The sequence below is a fragment of the Eulemur rufifrons genome, chromosome 2 (assembly GCF_041146395.1).
Source record: "Eulemur rufifrons isolate Redbay chromosome 2, OSU_ERuf_1, whole genome shotgun sequence".
Taxonomy (NCBI): Eukaryota; Metazoa; Chordata; class Mammalia; order Primates; family Lemuridae; genus Eulemur; species Eulemur rufifrons.
The window spans coordinates 36,990,400-37,008,452 of record NC_090984.1 but is presented as its reverse complement, the minus strand read 5'-3'; the positions used below and the strand labels follow the sequence as shown (position 1 = coordinate 37,008,452).

Here is an 18,053-nt window from a genome sequence, read left to right as displayed (position 1 = left end):
ATACGTCCTCCTCTGGTTTTCAGATAGTTTGTTATATCTGCAAATTTTGTGATTATATTGTACAATTTTCTGCATTTACATCAGAAAATATGATAAAAATTAATGACATTAACATTTCTGTATCACTTAATGTTGCTCGATACTGTTCTAAGTACTTAACATGTATTAACTCATTTAGTTCTTTCAATAACTCTATTAGGATCCCATTTTACTGAGGAAACTGAGATACAGAGAGATTAAGTAATTTGCCCATGGTGATACAATTAGTAGATGGTGGGGCTAGGTTCAAACTCAGGCAGTCTGCCTTTCCTTAGTTGAAGCCAAAATTCATGAAAAGTGAGTCATTCCTAAATCTGCAGGTTAATCGTGTGCATTGGAGACTATTGTATCAGTGTCGATGGTGTTTCATTTAGCTAAAATGGCCTTATATAATCTAAGTCCCTTGCTTCATGACCAACATTTTACATTACCTTACACAGCAAGCATGTACTTTAAAAATTACTTTAGTTGTAAATCTGAAATTCATTAAAGGATAGTGAATTTAGCTAGTCAACGTGAAAAACTTTTAACAGAGAGTTAGTTGTCTCCTGTCTTTTCTTAGGGAAGAAAGATGAGCTCTTTCAGTTCCCAAATGACTCCTCAATTTAACATGAATTATTTCACCAGAATAAAATATTCTTTCTACTCTCGCAAGAAGCAGCTGCTGCTTTCAGAAGCTAAAGCCGTTTTTCTCTTCAATGGTCTGAAATTAATCTTGATGTGTGACTCCTGCCAGTTTTTTTCTTTGAAATCTCAGCAGCGACATAACTAGGGATTCACCCTTCTCCTAGAAACAAATGCTGTGGTTGATGTTAGGCACAGAGGACTCCTGAGTGCCCAGGTCACAGCCTTTGCTTCTGGCCTCGAGGACTAGATAAGAGCAGGAACTGGGAGAGATGGTATCGCACAGTGGTTAAGAGCTCACAGCTTGGAGCAGTGCCTGGCACCAAGTAAGACATCAGTAGATGTTTGCCACTGATCTAATTGTCATTATGTGTTGGGCTCACCAGGTGCTGGGCGCTGCGTTAAGTACTTTACATGTATTGCCTGATTTACTTCTCATCACATTCCTGTGAAGTAGGTGATGTTTTTGTTTTTATCCTCATTTTCAGATATAAAAACTGAAGCTTAGACTGGTTAAGAAATTTGCTCAAGGCCGTACAGCTAGTAAGTGGTTAGAGTTAGCTGTTGTTTTCTTAAAGTAAGAAGTACACAAATCATAAGTGTACAGAATCTTCTAGAAGTTTTCTTGTGCTTCCTCCCAGTCATTATTCCTCAACAAAGGTAACTGCTGTTCTGTTTCTATCACCATAAATCAGTTTTGACTTGAACTTCATAAAAATGTAATCGTATTCATACTGTATTTTCTCTTTAGGATCTGGCATTTTTCACTTAATATTATGTTTGGGAAACTCATCCATGGATTTGCATGTAGCAATAATTCTCATTGCTAAATATATTGCTGCATTTCTCATTGTATAGTTCATAGGGTAAATATGCCTCAACAATTGATCTCCCTGTTCTACTGTGCTGGGCTTTTGGGTCGTTTTTAGTTTTTGGCTGTTGTTAGTCATGTTACATTTTTGTACATACATGCCTTGCATATGTGTAGCTCTTTGGTATATATCTTTGGTATATATAGGATCGGAATTGCTGGGTCTTACTATGGTGGAGCTATGGTCAATACTGTGAAACTGTTCTCCAATGTGGTGTGTGAGTTCCAGTTGTCAATGCTTTGCATTGCTTGTCATCTGCACTTTGGTCGTTCTGGTGGGTGTGTGGTAGAACTGTGTTGTATCAGACTTGGTTTTGACTCCATAGCCTGTGTGCCACTTTAATGATTATAGTGCACTTGCTATATGGAAGGCGCTGTGCTGGATATATAAAAATGAACACAACTTGGTTTCTGCCCTCAAGGAGTGGCAGTTTGACAGGCCAGTGGAGGAGAAGGACCCAGAAATCACACAATTTTAGTCTAATGGAGAAGCCATGCATAGGGCACTGTGGGAAGACTAAGACAGAGTACTTTAATCTGTGGGTTCAGGTCAGGGTTCCATAAAGTCTTAGAGGAAGAAGTCAGGGATGTGAACTCAAACCCTGGCTACACAAACCGTTAGTCCACTGGGCAGAGATGGCCATGTTCTTATCACTTCTAGGAACACACGGAAGGAGCTATCACCAAAGCTGAGTGTGGCCTATTGGGGGAGGAGGGAAACATGGCTAGAACAGCCCCTGTAATGGGGCAAGGAGCCCATTGTCTTTTGCCTAGAGAGGAGGGAGGGAAGTGGAGTCCACCCCGCCAGCAGTGGGAGAGGAAGTCTGTACCCTTATCCCTACTGTGTTATCTCTTTGTCTGGAATTTACATTTCTGTCATTCAAATGTGTCATTTGAATATATCTTCACTGGATTAGCAAGAAACTGAGATAATGCATTGCTGGCTGTGACATACTTATTAAACTTTTATTTAAAAGTTTAAGCCTTACTGCTAAGCTATAACTTAATAAATTATTTTTGCTATGATTTAAAAGTGTGTATGTTTACATGCACCATGATATTTCTGAATCATGAAGTGTGGAAATGTGAGAACTAGGATGGGTTTTCAAGCTCAGCTAGTCCAGCCGTCTGTTTTACAGGTGAGGAACCAAGCACCAGGCATTAGAGAGACTTGTTCAAGGCCAGGTGGCTAATGCCTGGCAGAACTGAGTGTAGAACCCTGGGCTGTTGACCTGCTCATACCTTTGTAAAACACAACAATCATGCCTTGGTATTAGCAATGCCCAGAGCGGTGAGAAGAGGAGAGGGGTTTTGGGAGAGGATTTGGGGACCGATCTTCACAATGAGAAGATCAGAGGTCAGCCATGAGAGAGGCTGAGAGGGATAAAGAAGTAGTGTGATGGAAGGTGAGCTTTTTAGGGGAGGCCTCTCTGGGAAGGTGACACTAACCTGATACTAAGGGGGAGACACAGGTAGGCATGTGGAGAGGAACTGACCAGTGTAGCTTCAGAGAGGAGGTGAGCAGGTGATCGGGGCAGAGGTCAAAGAACCTTGGAGTCCATGGCATTTGTCACCACCAATGGCTTTGAAGCAGAGAGCTGTGTTCTCTTGTGCCGTCAGCCTCTGACCCAGAGGGGACCCATAGGCCTTTGTGGCAGTTAACCCCATTTGCTACAGGGGCTGTGTCGGAGAAATGGTATTGCTGACCCTGGAACTAGGAGGCTCCTGACCACAACTCTCTTGATTTCTCTTCCTGCAACTTACTAAGACAGGGTCCTTAAGAGGTCTTATTTATTTTTGATATAAATTTTATAAATTAACTTTTGTAATGTTTTATAAGTTAATTTTTAAATTATAAAAGTAATAGAACCACTTTACAGAAAATCGAGAACAAACCCCCATGAACAGTTTATTCCCACATGATTTTAATTGTGGGGTGTAGATTATTTGTGTTTTATCCCTGGGTTACTTAGCATGTCATGAGCCTTTTTTCTTGGTACATTGTCTTCATGACTTTTTAAAAATTTTTCATAGAATATAAATCAGAACACCCTGTAACATTTAAATTTTGCTCTTTTTTTGTTTTTAACTGTAATGGTAAAAAAATAGATGCTTATTGTAAAACATCTGGAAAATACAGAAAAGTATGAGATGAAAATTAAAAATTGCTTTCAGTTCTATCAAGATAAACAAGTATTAATATTTGGGTGTATTTCCTCTCCTCCCACATTTATGTATGTTTGAGTATGCTTTCCCTTCCTTTTTTGTTTTCTGAATACAAAATTGGGGTGGTTTTGTGCAAGCAGGATACTGTTAATGGGGTCTTTTGGGTGGCCATAGAATGAAATAGGAAAGCCATGAATGGAATGCCCAGGAATAAAGACTTGGTGATATTCCAGGTTGGCATCATCTCACCACTTGCCTATTCTATTTGGAGGAAGAGGGAAAGGGGAAAGGGAACCAGCACTTATTGTGCGCCTGCCTTGTTTGTACCTGGCCTGGCACTGTGAAGTGCTGTGCACTCTGCTCCCAGGGTGGATAGCACTGTGGGAAGCGCGGCAGCATGGTGTTTGAAAAACCAGTCTTATTTCAGACCTAGTAACTGAGCATGTTGGGAAACCAGGCTGGCGTCATGGTATAAATCGAGTTTGCTCAAACTGGCAGGTTGTTTTCCCAGTTGCGAAGGCACACGTACCTCTATTGTTTGAACCCACTTGAATGGTAACACGTGGGAACCGTATTTTGAATGGAGAATACAGTACTAAAGTGCACAGGCCTCGTATTTTTAACAACAATTGCCCCATGTTTCCTTTAACTGCATTCAATCTATGCTTTTATTGTTCAACATTGAATTTATTTTTTATTTCTCTGAAAATCTAGGCACATTTTTATTTTGCTCTCACAATTCTTTTTTCCCCTTTTATTGTTAGTTGGCATGTAATGATTGTACACATTTAGGGAATACAGTGATATTTCGATCCCCGTATGCAATGTATAATGATCTAGTCAGGATAATTGGCATATCCATCACTGCAAACATTTATTTTTTTCTGTTGTGAACATTCAAAACCCTCTCTTCTAGCTTTTTGAAAATATATAATCAATACTGTTATCTATAGTCCCCTACATGCTATAGGACACTAGACCCCATTCCTCCTTCTAGCTGTAATTCTGTATCTCTTAACCCTTTCCTCCCCTTCCCATCCTTCCCAGATTCTAACTGATTCTACTCTCTACTTCTTCAACATTGAATTTAATCTCAAAATCCTAATTGTAATTTATATTTGAATAATGTGCATTATTGGCTGAAAGTCTGGTCAGTTATTTTTTGAAAAGTGGAATCTTATTTTTTGAAGCCATGCTTCATTTCTTGAAGACCCAGGACTTATTTTTGCTGCCAGTAAAATTCTTGTGGGGGAAAATAGAAAAAAAAAAAAATACACAAGAAAGACACAGGAAATAAACAATTCTACTACCTGACTTTACATATTCATGACAATCAGTAGAGATCTCTGGGTTTTGTCTTAAGAGCATAAGAGTATGTAATCTTTCTACTGAGGGTGTCTAACCTAGGACAACATTCACATGAGTAAATGTTGATTTGCGGGGTGTGGGGGGAATTTCTTTTGAGAATTATAAATACTTAATCTCATGGCTCCTAAAAATAAAACCAGAATTCATAAAACTTTAGTAAATACAGCCAAAAGAAAAATAATAGGTTAATTATAGAGCATGTCTGGCAATGAGACTTTTCATTCTTAGTTCATTTTGCTGATTTCTGAAGCTAATTTCTTCAAGTGGAAAGGTTAAACCTTTAGCTTTTTAATTGAAATTTTAAATAGAAACAAATTTCCTTGCATTAGTAAGACTTAAGGCACTAAATAGCATTTACCATTTTCATTCTTATTCATTTTATTTATCGCTGGGAGATCTCCTTAGAGGCTCTAGATGTGTAAGTCTCTTTGGCATTACACTAAATAGTTGTGGAAATTGCTGCGCTTCTAATTCTTATGCCTGCTTTTTATGGTTCTTCAGCCATTTTCTGTAACTACTTTGTTTGCTTCTGCAGCAGTTCATGCTTTTGTTTTATTGCTTCTACCTGGCTTGGGGCTGAGGCTCATAACTTCCACCTGTGTGCAGCTGTGTTTCAGAAGAAAAGGAAGAAGGAAGCTGGTGTGGAGTTGTGCTCTGTGCCGGGTGCCGGGCTTGAGGCTGCCTGTTGCCTGGAAAGAAAACTGTGGGCCTCGCAGCACACAAAGTTTTGGATGCACAAAGGTCATTTTAACGTCTCTTTATTTTTTTCTTTCTTAGTATAAAAATAATATATGTTTGTAATCAAAATTGAAGCATTATAGAAATGTGTGGTTTAAATTGAAAGCACCCTGTTTTATCATCTCGAGTTATGACTACTCTTTAAGAATTTGGTAAATTTTGTTTTAAATTTTTCTGTATCTTTATACATGTAAGTTATTTTATAGAAATGGGGTTACTCCATAGCTGTATCTGTTATTTCGGTACTTAGTTTTGTTTTGTTTTAACAATATATTGTGCTACTTTCTATGGCTGTGTATATAAATTTTTGTTGTTTTTAATAGCTTCCAGGTATCCCATGATGTGAATATATCATAATTAGGCAACCCCCTATTAATGGCTACTTGGACTATTATAAATACCTTGTATATAACTATTTCACTCTTGGCAGTGTGTTTGTATAATTCTTCTGTTTAGTGTTAATTACTAGAATTGTTGGGTTGGATGGTGTGTACATGTAAAATTTTATATCATCTGCCATAAATGCACCAATTTGCACTTTTGTTTCCCCCACCCTTATCAAAGGCTGTTTCTGCATTGTCTCCTGGTGCTTTCAAAGCACAAATTGAGAGTCAGAAGTGAGATATTTTTGATTTTCAGTTTTTAGTCAAAAGAGAGACCTTTAGCTCTTGGATGTAAGAGGCAAGGAAGAGGAGAGATGGATTTGTCTCTGTCAAGAGGGAGGCAGACAGGGGCAGGAGAAAGACGGAGTGAACAGATGGAAGAGAAGACATCGGGAAATGCTGGTCCAAACCAGAAGCAAACCCCCCATGTGCCCTCTGGTTTCAGTGTGTGGTAAATTCTAGCCTGGCCCAAGGATCTTCCTTAAATCCCTCCTCCCTTCTTGCCCAGCTGCTGCAGTGGGTCACCCCTGGGCAACTGGAGCCCTCCCTGTTTCCATGGGCACATCAAACACAGGTCTTAATTCTTAGCAATAGAAACTGCCCGTGGTAGGTCTATGCAGAGAGAATATTCTGTGAGGATATCGTAAGGCTTGTAGGATTGCTGGGAAGGTTGGGACCGGGCTCTGGGAATGGGCAGGGACAAAAGGAAGCTGGGTAGGTCCGACCACAGCCTGGTCCCACCAAGGGCACACTCTGTGTGAGGCATGCTGCCAGGGACCATGCTGTGCTCAGGGCTTAGGCCCACACCCTAGCTTCTGGGGGCAGAGATGAGAATTTGGCCTTTTCCTTTCTACCAGCTGATGGTGGATGCTGCCTCATTTTGAGATTCCTGTGTACTACAGAGAATTCCTTGACACTGGAAGGAATTTCAATCAGATGCTGACTAAGATGTGGATCATCTCTCGCCTCTGTCATTTGTCCCTGGATGATCCCTCTTACCTCCCTCCCCACGGTCTCTGAGATCTCAGAGAAGGGGGCTGTAGATGTAGGTGTATAGATGCAGATCCGTGCACACATATTTATACGTACATACCCATTTCTAAGTCACCCCCTGTGTTCCCAACTCCAGGTGGCATTGTGGCACCCAGGCACACTTGTTTGAAGGTGTTGGGTCTAACTGCAGAGTTTGGGATTCGAGCAGATGGTTGATTGTACCAAGTTTGCTGGGTAGGGAAGTATAGTTTAGTTGGAGACTGAATGTTGCCTGTAAACTAAGAAAGACCCTTCAGCTAGAAGTCCTGGGTGGGATGGTAGGATGGTCTGAATCGTTGTGTTTGGCAGCCTGGAAGCCCAAATTCAAATTTCACAGAGAGGATTAGATTATGAGTGAAGAGATTTATATTCAAGTCTTCGATCTGCCTAACAACTAATAGGAGCCTGGATAACCCACATGACTTTTAAATGATAAAGGGTGGGACGAAGTGTCTCTTTTAAACCAAACCACCCATCAGAAGAATTACCTGTTTTTTTTTGTTGTTGTTGTTGTTGTTGTTTTACATGCAGAATTTTAGGCCTCAATCCCAAACCATCTATCAGAATTTTCAAGAATGGGTTTTAGGGATTTGTATTTTTAAAAAGTTCCCAGCTGATTCTGATGGAGCCCTAGTTCTAGAATGCCTAAGAAATTTCCTTACCAGCTTTAATATTTCATGATATATGTTTAGTTCCAAGGTGGATCATTCTGGAAAATTGTTCAAAACACCTTCAACTTCATAAAGTTTTTAGTTGTCCCTGAAGAATGTCATTTGAGCCCTGGTCCCTCCATACCTATTCTTTTTTCAACTACCAGCTCTTCTAAACTTAGCAGAGTTCCAAATTGGCTTGTCCTCACATTTCTTATGCATTCTGTGGCAAAGACTGCTAATTTATGTCCTGTATCTGTTCTCCTTCTCCCCTTCTTCCTCAGTCAGCAAAAGCTTCATTTTTTGAGAGTGTACAATGTGCCAAGCTAAAAGGCTGTATTTCACAGCCTCCTCTTCCTCTGGGTATGGGCTAGTGATTTAAGCTCTAATAAGAAAAGGTGAAGTATTGTGTGCGGGGCTTATGGGAAGGTTCCAGGGACTGACTTGTATGGGCAATGTACCCTTTTTGCTTTTTCTCTGTTCTCCTATCTACTGCTTGGAACATGGACACAATGGCTGAAGTCCAGCAGCCCTCTTGGATCGTGAGGTAACCATGAAGATGGAAGCCATGATCTAAGTAAGTGGAGCACAAAGAAAAGAGAAGTCTGGATCCCTAACGACCTGGAGCCGTGATACCAACCCCAGACTGCTTACTCCACGCTTCTTTCCTATCGGTTAAGCCAAAGTTATTTGGGGGTTTTCCATTACATGCAGCTGAACCTAACCCAGCTGACACCCCTGCTGTGTGCTGGTTTCACAATGTGTCTTCAACACCACCTTGAAGGTGCAGCAACTTGCACATAGTAGGTACTCGGTAAGTACTTTGACAAGTTAAATACCCAATGGCATAGTGGTTGAGAGTGCAGAGGTTTCAGCTGCTCTGACCTCTGCCTTTGTGTCTCAGATTAAATTGCTGATGGGACTTGAAGGTTTCCCAGTTCTCTGTGCGGAGTTTTAGGGCTACAGGCTCAAATATTTTGACAAGGCAGAGGGCAGTAAGCATTCGAGCTTCCAAGTGCATGCATGTAATATTTCAAATGAAAATCTAAGGGGTGGGCTCTTTTCTGAGTCTGCTCAAGAGATTGGAGGTGGTGATTCAAATGATGTCAGAACAGGCCACCATTGAATCCTTTACTATCATTTCGAAGCTATACTTTCCACAGTGCCTGCCAGGAACTTGATGCCAGGGGAGTCTGTCGAAAGTGACTATTAAGGAGCCTTGATTGCCAGCTGTTGACGAAGGGGTCTGTCTTCTCAGTGGCAACCTCCGAGGTGGTCTTGGCTAGACCAGCCCGCCCCTGACTCATGCTGAGATTTGCCAGCCAGGCTGAAACACCCCTCTTTGGGGCCCAGGACAACATGCTGGTTTCCTGGAAGCTTTTAGGCCAAGACTCTGCTGCTAAGAAAATGATACTGTTTTTGCAAGTATGGGAGTGTGTTTAAAATGCTTTCTCCCTCAACAGTGATGCTCCTTGCAAAGAAATATGGGATAAACCACCCCTCAATCCAAAAAGCAGAAAGCAAAACATGGGAGGTGAATTAACTCTTCACTCTGGTCAAGGAGTTTATTCTAAAACAGTTTCATTGACTGCAGGGATTGGATGGCCCACCCCATAGCACGCCCACTCAAAGCAACGGGCAGAGGCCAGCCTGCCCCCCTTTGTGGGGAAAAGTGAATTCCATGGCAAACCTCAGTGGCTCAGGAGTGTTTGCTTCTCCTGGAAATAATTAGAGAAATACGCAATCCTTGAAAGGCAACATCTGGCTGGCTGGAGGCAGGCTGGCAAATGCTCAGTCTAAATAGATGGAGGTGACGTTGTGCAGAAGGAAAGAACTATCCCGAGGGAATGGCCAGTGAGATCTGGTGGCTGTGTCCAGAGAGGCACCCCTGCCCCATCCCCAGAGCTGGGGGTTGCCCCGCCTTTCTAGAAGACGTATGCACTGCCCCAGGGCCACGGAGGAAAAGGGAAAAGGGGCCTCCCACTGCACTGGCTGGTGCCCAGAGCTGAGATGTGTTTGCTGCCTGGGGAGTGTCCCGGGCCAGTGCTTGATATCAACCTTGACTTCCTATCTGCTTCCAGTGCAGTCGGAGGTGTTGATTTAGACTGTTAGAGATGTCTTTCCCCTTCGGCACTTTCTCAAGGCAGCCTTCTCCTGTGTGTTGTTCTTACTAACCGTGCTCAGAAGTCCAGGGAGCTGGAAGCCCTGCAGTGTTCCAGGGAAGTGGCTTATCTCTTGTACTCCCTTCTCCCTGCTGAGCTTGGAAGGGTTCAGCTTTGGACGTCCTGAAACACCAGGGCAAGTCACCTTTTCTTCTCCTCTTCAATTTTGCATCTACTCACTGGTGAGAAAAGCAGAACAGCATCTTCGTGGATTTATGAATCCATTTTTTTTCTTTTTTATAGCATGTAAGATATTTTCAAGTGGAGAATGCAGTTCTAATAAATCCAATGAAGCTATCATGGATTTTCGGAAGCCAGGTTTCTATAAAAAGCTATGGTAATGACATTTTGGAGGAACTTATTGAAAAATATGGGCCCTTATAGCGAACTTTTTTTGCAAAGGGTGCATTTTCATGTAAAAATGCTTTTAGTAGCAGTTTTGTTCAGTTATTCTGCAGCTACTTGGCTGTGGTTTTACAGAGCCCTGAGGCAACTGTTTTAAAGGCCTAGGTTTGACTTCTCTTTGGTCACTTCAGCTTTTAAGCACCCTAGGAAGGCTTAGAGAACACCACATTTTATCCAAGTAAAGAGGTCACGGAATAAATCCCTGGAGATAGGAGGGGCAGCCAGATTTTGAGTAGTTATTAACATGGCTAAAGCCCTATTAATCACATCTAGAGGGGACTCAGGAATCGAGTTCATTTGGAATTTCAGGGTTAGAAGGGCTTGGAGCACTTGAACCCACAAGACCCCTGAAGCCCCAGCTCTGCTATTTGCATGCTCTGTGATCTTGGGCAAGAAATCACTTGACCTTCCGGAGCCTTGGTTTCCTTACCTGTAAAATGGATGTGCTAATCATCGTACTGCCCACCCTATTGTCTTCTTACGTGAATCAATAAAGTCACATTTGTATTGACACTTTTCTTTTCTTTTCCTTTTCCTTTCTCTTTTTAAAATATGGGACGCTTCCTGAACATGCGTGTTTGCATATTTGTGCAGGGGCCATGCTAATCTTCTCTGTATTGCTCCAATCTTAGTATCTGTGCTGCAGAAGTGAGCCCGTAGTGGTGCTTTCTGAACTGTAAAGGCTGTGTCCACATTAGCAGTCGAGACTGATGGCTCCTTTTTTAACTTCACCCATCCCCTTACCCCCCATCAGCATCATTGCTCGCCTTCCCCTGGGACTGGGCTGCTCTTTCCCACACTCCGGCCTGTGTGTCAGAGCCCTCCTGTGACGCTGATGTTGCCTCTGGGTCATTCCTACCTGCTGGTCCTGATTTGGGAGTTTTTCCTTTTTCTGCCCTCAGATAATATTTTCTCTTTCCAAATCTTTGGGCTCTGACCCTGTGTAGGTTTCCCAATTTCTGTAGCATTTTTTGCTTTGTCATTTGTAATCTTCCGCTTGTCCCTACCTTTCCAAGGTGTGTGGTGAGGTCAGTGAGCAGGGCCGGGGAGCCCGAGAAGGCTGGTCGTTAGTAGGACTCTTTCTGTGTCCTTCTGTGTTCACCTTCCTCGGCCCAGTGCTCTGCCTCTCCCCAGGGCTCTAAGGAGACATAAAAGCTCTTAGAAGGTGGCCTGTTTTTAACCCAGTGGGAGTACAACTTAGATTTAGGACAAATGCTTTTTATTCATTCATTCATTTAATACAGATATTTACTAAGTGCCGCCCACCGTGTGCCCGGCCTTACTTTAACCGGAAGGATATGGCGGTAAGCAGATGATGGCCCCACTCACGGCAGCTTATATTCTAGTGGGGGAGGCCTAGTGGAGGAGAGGCCAGTGGACACACAACAGATGAAGGTGCATCAGTGTGTGATGAGAGCTAAGAGGAACAACATGGTGAGATAAGGAGATAAGGTGTGCTGTGACGAGGGGCCTGGAGAATCCTCCCTTATCAGCATGGCCTTTTCTACGAGATGGTCTGGGAGAGTTTTTCTGATAATGGACAGGAGGTTGAGCTGGAGCTGGCTACCTGGGGGAGGGCACTGGGAAGAGGGAACCAGACACTAAAGGCCCTAAGGCATTAGGTACAAGGGCAGGAGGGTGTGTCCTGGGAATGGCGGCAAGGTGGCCGGAGTAGCTACAGGGAGGGAGGGAGAAAGGGAGGGGGAATTCTAAGAGGACGGCTGGGGATGGGGGCAGAGCTTACAGGTTTTATTCTGATGCCAGTTAAGCATTCTGAGAAGGGTGGAGGTGAGCAGCCTGTCAGGAGCCTATGGGAGTAACCCAGGGCTTTCTGTGGCCCTTGTTCTGCAGTCTTGCAGGGTGGCCGTGACACAGAAATGTGGAGGAGCCGGGTTAGTGGTGTCGGCTGGGCCCTGAGGCTGGGCACTGAAAGCCTGGAGTATCTCAGGAAACCAGACGCCTGCCTGGCCCAAAGGCTCCTCATTTCAAAACTGTGTTTAAAAATGTCAAACACGCGAGAGCACAGTAATCAAACTCACTTGAAAAAGTGCTGTGCAAATCTAAAAAATTATCAGTGTATATACTGAATTAATTGCCAGAATGATCCATAGTGCTGGGCTGTGAATATATTCTGAAACAAATAATTTTTTCTTGCATTCATTTATTTATCCAAATATTGAGTGCTTACCAAATTAGTAGTGTTTATTGTAGTTGTCGATGCTAACTTAAATTTATGACTATTGCCTTATTCCTGGTCTGTTCACAGGCCTTTGGAAGGTTGGGCCATCTGTCCCTTTGACATGAGTTTTCCTTCTGTCTGATGTGGGTAAAGTTGGTGGCTGTTGGATCATCTGATTATTGCAGACAGAGGTCCAGTCATTTGCTCCTGCTCTTGGGAGGTGGCCTTCCTGAATGGCTTTGTATGAATAAAGAGTTTCAAGACATTCTGCTAAGGCTATGAGAGCTGCATTTTAGCATTTACAGGAAGTCTTGCCTGACTTGGGGTAACTTACAGCAACCTCATATGTCAGCCTTTGTTTTTAGCAAATACAATGAGGAAAAAGACTCCTCATCTGTTGTGTTTTCTTAATTGAGTCTATTCCTACCACCCCCAGAGATGTTTAAAGATATAATTGTGAAAAATAGGCCTCATATGGATAAGATTTATAGGCCTCATAGGGATAAGATTTCTCATCAGAAAGCTCTTTAGAATAATGTTGAGCCTTTTTGCTGCTGGAAAGCAAAATGCCCCTTCTTGATGACATTTACATTTTTAAGTTCAAAAAAGAGGTTTTGACAGTTTACTCCATGTCTGAAAGTATTAAAAAATGTCATTTAGCTTGGTATCTTCAGCGGGCGTGTGGGTGAGCGAGTGGAGTTGCGCGTTAGGAGTGACCTGGCTCAAAACCCACGTCCCGCTGACGTCCTGCAGCAGGTAGGAGGCTCGGGAAGAAAATCCCGAGAAGCTGTTTCCCACAAGCAGCGGAGGACAGAACACTCCCTGTTTTGTTTATCTTGGAAAAGGGGCAGCAGAGTTTGGTTTCTCTGGGGCTCCAAACATCAAGGAACTGAAATCATTTCCTCGGATAGAGACCCTCGTCCTGAATGCCTCACTCGGAGATGAGTCTCTTTTCTTGAATGTGCACGCCCAGTTGTTCCCTGTGGAATCACGGGATCAGTTATTCAGGAAGTGACTTTTAAGCCCCAAAGCAAAATTTGGAAGGTTTTCCCAGAGCTAAACCTCTGGATATTAGTGCACTTTTCTATCCATCGGCATAGAAATAGCCAGAGACCTTCGTAGACCCCCTCTTTGTGAGGGGCTATACTCTGAACATTGCCTTTTGACTTCCTGCCCCAGTCATGTGTGTGTTCACTGAGGACCGTTAGGAGCTAAACATCGTAGAGAGAAACAAGGGCTCTGCCCTCTAGGAGGTTAACATCTGTAATGGGGAGGTCAATAAGTAAAAGGACAATCTCAGTGTGTGGTTGGGCAGAGGCCAGTGCTAGGGGTGTGTGTATGTGTGTGTATGTGTGTGGTGGGGATGGGACAAAAGGTACCACATCTGGTCAAGGGGAGAGTCAGGGATGGTGAGGCCTGAGGATATTGGGATGGGACACAGGGTGGGACATGGGATTGGCCAGGCAAGCTCACGGGAGCAAAGGAGCACGGTGCGTTCAGAGAACCGCAGTAGGTGCAGAGCCTGCATGGGGAGCCACTGAGGCTGGAGATTGTCAGGGTCCTGTCTTGTATACCATGCTGAGGAGCTTGTGTTTTCATCCTGAGAGCCAAGGAAGAAACCACTGAATACTTTTTAAGCTGAAGTATAAATGTAATAGACGCATTTGAAAAGACCATGCTGATCACGGGGAGAATAGGTTGGAGGAACACAAGCCTGGAGGCTGAGGGACAACGTAGAAGGCCCTGTGGCAATTCAGGTGAGACATGCACATGTCCCAAATTAGGGTGCCCGTGTGGGAAGGAGAGTGACCGAGAGGTGTCAGGAGGCAGGGTCGGCCAGGAGCAGGGCTGACTGGTGTGGCATGTAAGGGAGACAAGAGCCTAGGACGCCTGCAGGTGGCAGAGAGGGGATGGGGTTGACGCGGATGCCACATGCTGTGGAAAGCCAGGAGTTCCTTGGAAGAGTCAAGTGGACCCGGGGGCCGTTAGGGCTTTTAGACAGTTGGAAGCAAGAGTAGGTGTGGTTCTAACCAGCGAGTTGTTTTTCTTATAAGAAAAATGTAGAGAAGTAAGTCCAATAAAACTTCTGTTTGGTTTGGAAAACCAAACCAGAAGGGAATTATGAACAGAAAGTTCCCTTCAGATTATCTTTACTGTGTGATGCCTGCATTAAGTCCTGGCCCTTTCTGAGCTTGGCAGGTGGCGATGATCCTTTCTTTCCGCTTTGGAAGGTTAAAGGCACGAATTGTTAGCCCAGGAGGTATTGCAGCCAAGACAGTTCCGGGTTCTGGCCAGTGAGAACTCACCGCTTTGAGTAAGGGGGATCCCGTGTTAGCTGAGGGGATTCTTTGCCTGCAGTGTGGGGACTGTGCTCGGGAGGTGGCCTAGCCTAGTAAAGTGGCCGAGCAAGGACCGTGCCACGGGACAGACTCCATCATGACCCCAGCTCTGTCATCTGTGAGCTTTGTAACCTCGTCCAAATTACTGAAACTCCTTTTCCTTCAGTTTTCTCGTTTTACAAGGTTGTTAGGAAGATTCAAGGTGAACCTAGGCAAAGTACACGAAATAGTACCTGACCCATGGGCCTCAGTAAGTTGTGTTAATAGTTCCTGTCCCTCAGTTGATGTGGAGGATGGTTCTTACTGCCACTGGATAGCAACCCTGGCTTTCTTTCCTACCCCTGGCTTTCTGCTTATGAAGTGCAGCCCACCCCTTGGGCAGATTGCCACCTTCCCTCCCCTCGCTACTCCAGGCCGCTGGGTAGTTTGGTCGAAGGAGTACCCCGGAAGCCTCCCTCTCCTCTCTTCCTGTCTGGGCAGGACTCTGACCATGTCTGCATGGTCCCAACATGTGTACATGTGAGTTTAGGGTGGGGAGTAAGTATGAAGTATGAACAACAATTGAAAGAGAGAAAAAACAAATCCAATCTACATATAGCCGAGGCTATATTATTTGCTAAAAACTTATAAAAAGTCTTATGCTAACTATTGGTGAAGCTGCACATAGAACCTAGCAAACTCCTTTTTCAAAATGCTAAACCTCTGCTCCCTAATTTTATCATGGCTTATAGGGAGTACGCTTCAAATCTTGTGTTAAACAGGATGTGTCTGTGTCGCTTTAGCTCCTTTTCTCTTTTGCTAAAAGGATAAAATGCAACCCTTAATAGGAGAGTGAAGTTTATCATGCTTACGTCTTATCAGATTCAGTGGAGAAAAAGTAAGATTTGCTTGAAAACAACAAGATAATAAATGTGTGGTGTTTGTGTTTTAAGACAAGAGTCTGAAAATAAACTATACCGGCTTAGAGAACGTAATTATTATTGTACCACAGAGACCAGGCTTTTAGAAAACCCAACTTTTGAAAGACCTTACTAAAATTTATTAAATTTATACCCTGTTGAATAGTGATATTGGCATTGTTTTCTCAGCATCAAAATATTACTGAAGGATATCATATGAGGGCTCCATCTGTAGGTACAGAGGCTTTTCTGACATGAGCCAGTTTCTGACAGTTCCTTTTTAGAATATGAACTTATTTTCTCCAGAATCAAGAGTCCCAGATCATCAAAGCTGTCTAGAGGCTGCCTGTTCCCCAGAATTTGTTCACTCACGCCTTCTCTCTGTGTGTCTCTGGGGAGCCAAAACTAGATCTGGTGGTCGTTGTCCTCAGGGAACTTACAGTTTAGCTATTCTGACATTTCTGCCATGTACTGCTCAGGTCCTGCTAGTTCTCTCCATTCTCTTTTTTGATGTGAGTGATTTCATTGGCCTTTGGCTCAGCCTCTATATGGAGTTTCTTAATATCTTTCAAGACCTCACTGAGAGTCTGCAGGCTGTTTTCCGCCCTTTTCCTAGTTCTGAAAGGTTATATGTTTTAAACCAAGGGCATCAAATGCTTTCTGGAAAATTCCATCAAGGCTCCTCTCTTCTGTGTTCTCTGTCGGTTGCCCAGCTAGCGTTCAAAGCCCCACCAGTGTTCACAGCCTTTTTTGTGACATTCCCAGCCTCCCTTGAGTTGACTTCCTTCCTCTGCCAAGAGGACAGCCAGCTGATGACAGTTTTGAGAGTTTGTATTGGGATAAGATAGATGTTGGTGATGTGCCTGAAGGGATTGTCAAGATTCTCATTTATTTCTGGTCCAGGCTGGAGTTTCCTAGGCGGTAGATGTTAGTGGGTGGGCCAGAGCCACCCTCAGCCTAGCTGCAGGCAGGAGTGGCTTCAGCCAATACCTATTCTCAAGTCAGTTTTCTCTACAGATAAAACACTCAAGATAAGGTCTGGAGAAAACTCTTTGTTCTTTGGTTGTTCTGTCTGTGTTCTCTTCTCTTCTCTCTCTCTCTCTCTCTCTCTCTTTCTTTTCTTTTTGAGACAGGGTCTCACTCTGTTGCCCAGGCTGGAGTGCAGTGGTGCGATCATAGCTCACTGCAGTCTCGAATTCCTGAGCTCAAGTGATCCTCCTGCCTCTGAACCTCCCCAGTAGCTGGGACTACAGGTGTGCACCACCACGCCTGGCTAATTTTAGAAATTTTTTGTAGAGACAGGGTCTTGCTCTGTTGCCCAGGCTGGTCTTGAACTGCTGGTCTCAAGTGATCCTCCCACCTGGGCCTCCCAAGGTGCTGGGATTACAGGCATGAGCCACTGAGCCCGTGCCCGGCCACGCTTCCTTCTTAAATACTGCTCCTCACTGAACTCACCTCTGTGCTTATCTTTGGTGTGATTATCTTGATGCTCTCCCTGTGTGTAAGGCGATGATTGTTACTGAGTAAATGTGAGATGGAGTCATGACTCCGAGACTTGGAAGGAACCTGCCCTTACGGAGGGACCAACACTAGATGCCCTTTTCACACGTGCCTGTGACCAGGCAGCCAAGCCCTGTTTGCAATTCCTCCACCGATGGGGAACTCATTGTCTCCCAAAACAGCCTGTTTTATCTTTAGACATCTCTGTTAGAAAGCTCCCCTGCCCAGGCTGCTTAGATTGAATTGGAATTTGTGTCCCTGGCAGATCCACTCATTGTTTCCTGTTCTAACCTTTGGAGTCACACAGACTGAGCTTAATCTCCTTTGCACGTGACAGCCCTTCTGGTATGTGTGTGTGGGGAGAGCTTGTGGTGTTCCTAACCCTGCCCCCCTCTGTACCCGGTGCCTTCTCAGCATCTACGTCCTGAAACCATGCTGGGCACTCTTGCTTTTTTCTGTTTTATTAATCAAAAGAAATTTTATTCAGAGGATAAACATAGCTAATTAGATTTCTTCCCACAGCCCTCTTGAGTCATAAAAACAGAATCAACATTGTGGGTCTCTCTTCACCTTGATGACAGTAACGGTGAGGGGTAGATTTTCATCTCACAGTTTGGTGTCTGAGTCTGTGCGTGTTCTTCTGCGGCTGTGTGCTGGGGTGACAATTGCGCTGTTGAAGTAGCTGGGCGAGTTCTTGA

General features: G+C 43.8%; 1 protein-coding gene and 1 non-coding gene across 4 annotated transcripts in view; one reads left to right on the top strand and one right to left on the bottom strand.

The window, feature by feature from the left end:
• The window catches only part of CGNL1 (cingulin like 1), a 160,138-nt gene that overhangs the window by 15,666 nt on the left and 126,419 nt on the right, over positions 1–18,053 (top strand). The window contains exon 1 of one of the 3 annotated variants that reach the window (XM_069483496.1): positions 5,758–5,809. The exons of the other annotated variants lie outside the window; for them this stretch is intronic. The gene's annotated coding sequence lies outside the window, so the exon portion shown is untranslated. Of the gene's footprint in view, positions 1–5,757; positions 5,810–18,053 lie in introns of those variants that run through there. 3 annotated transcript variants of the gene reach the window in all.
• LOC138381068 (U6 spliceosomal RNA) lies at positions 10,985–11,094 on the bottom strand. Its single transcript, XR_011233016.1, has one exon. It is a non-coding gene; the product is annotated as a U6 spliceosomal RNA (small nuclear RNA).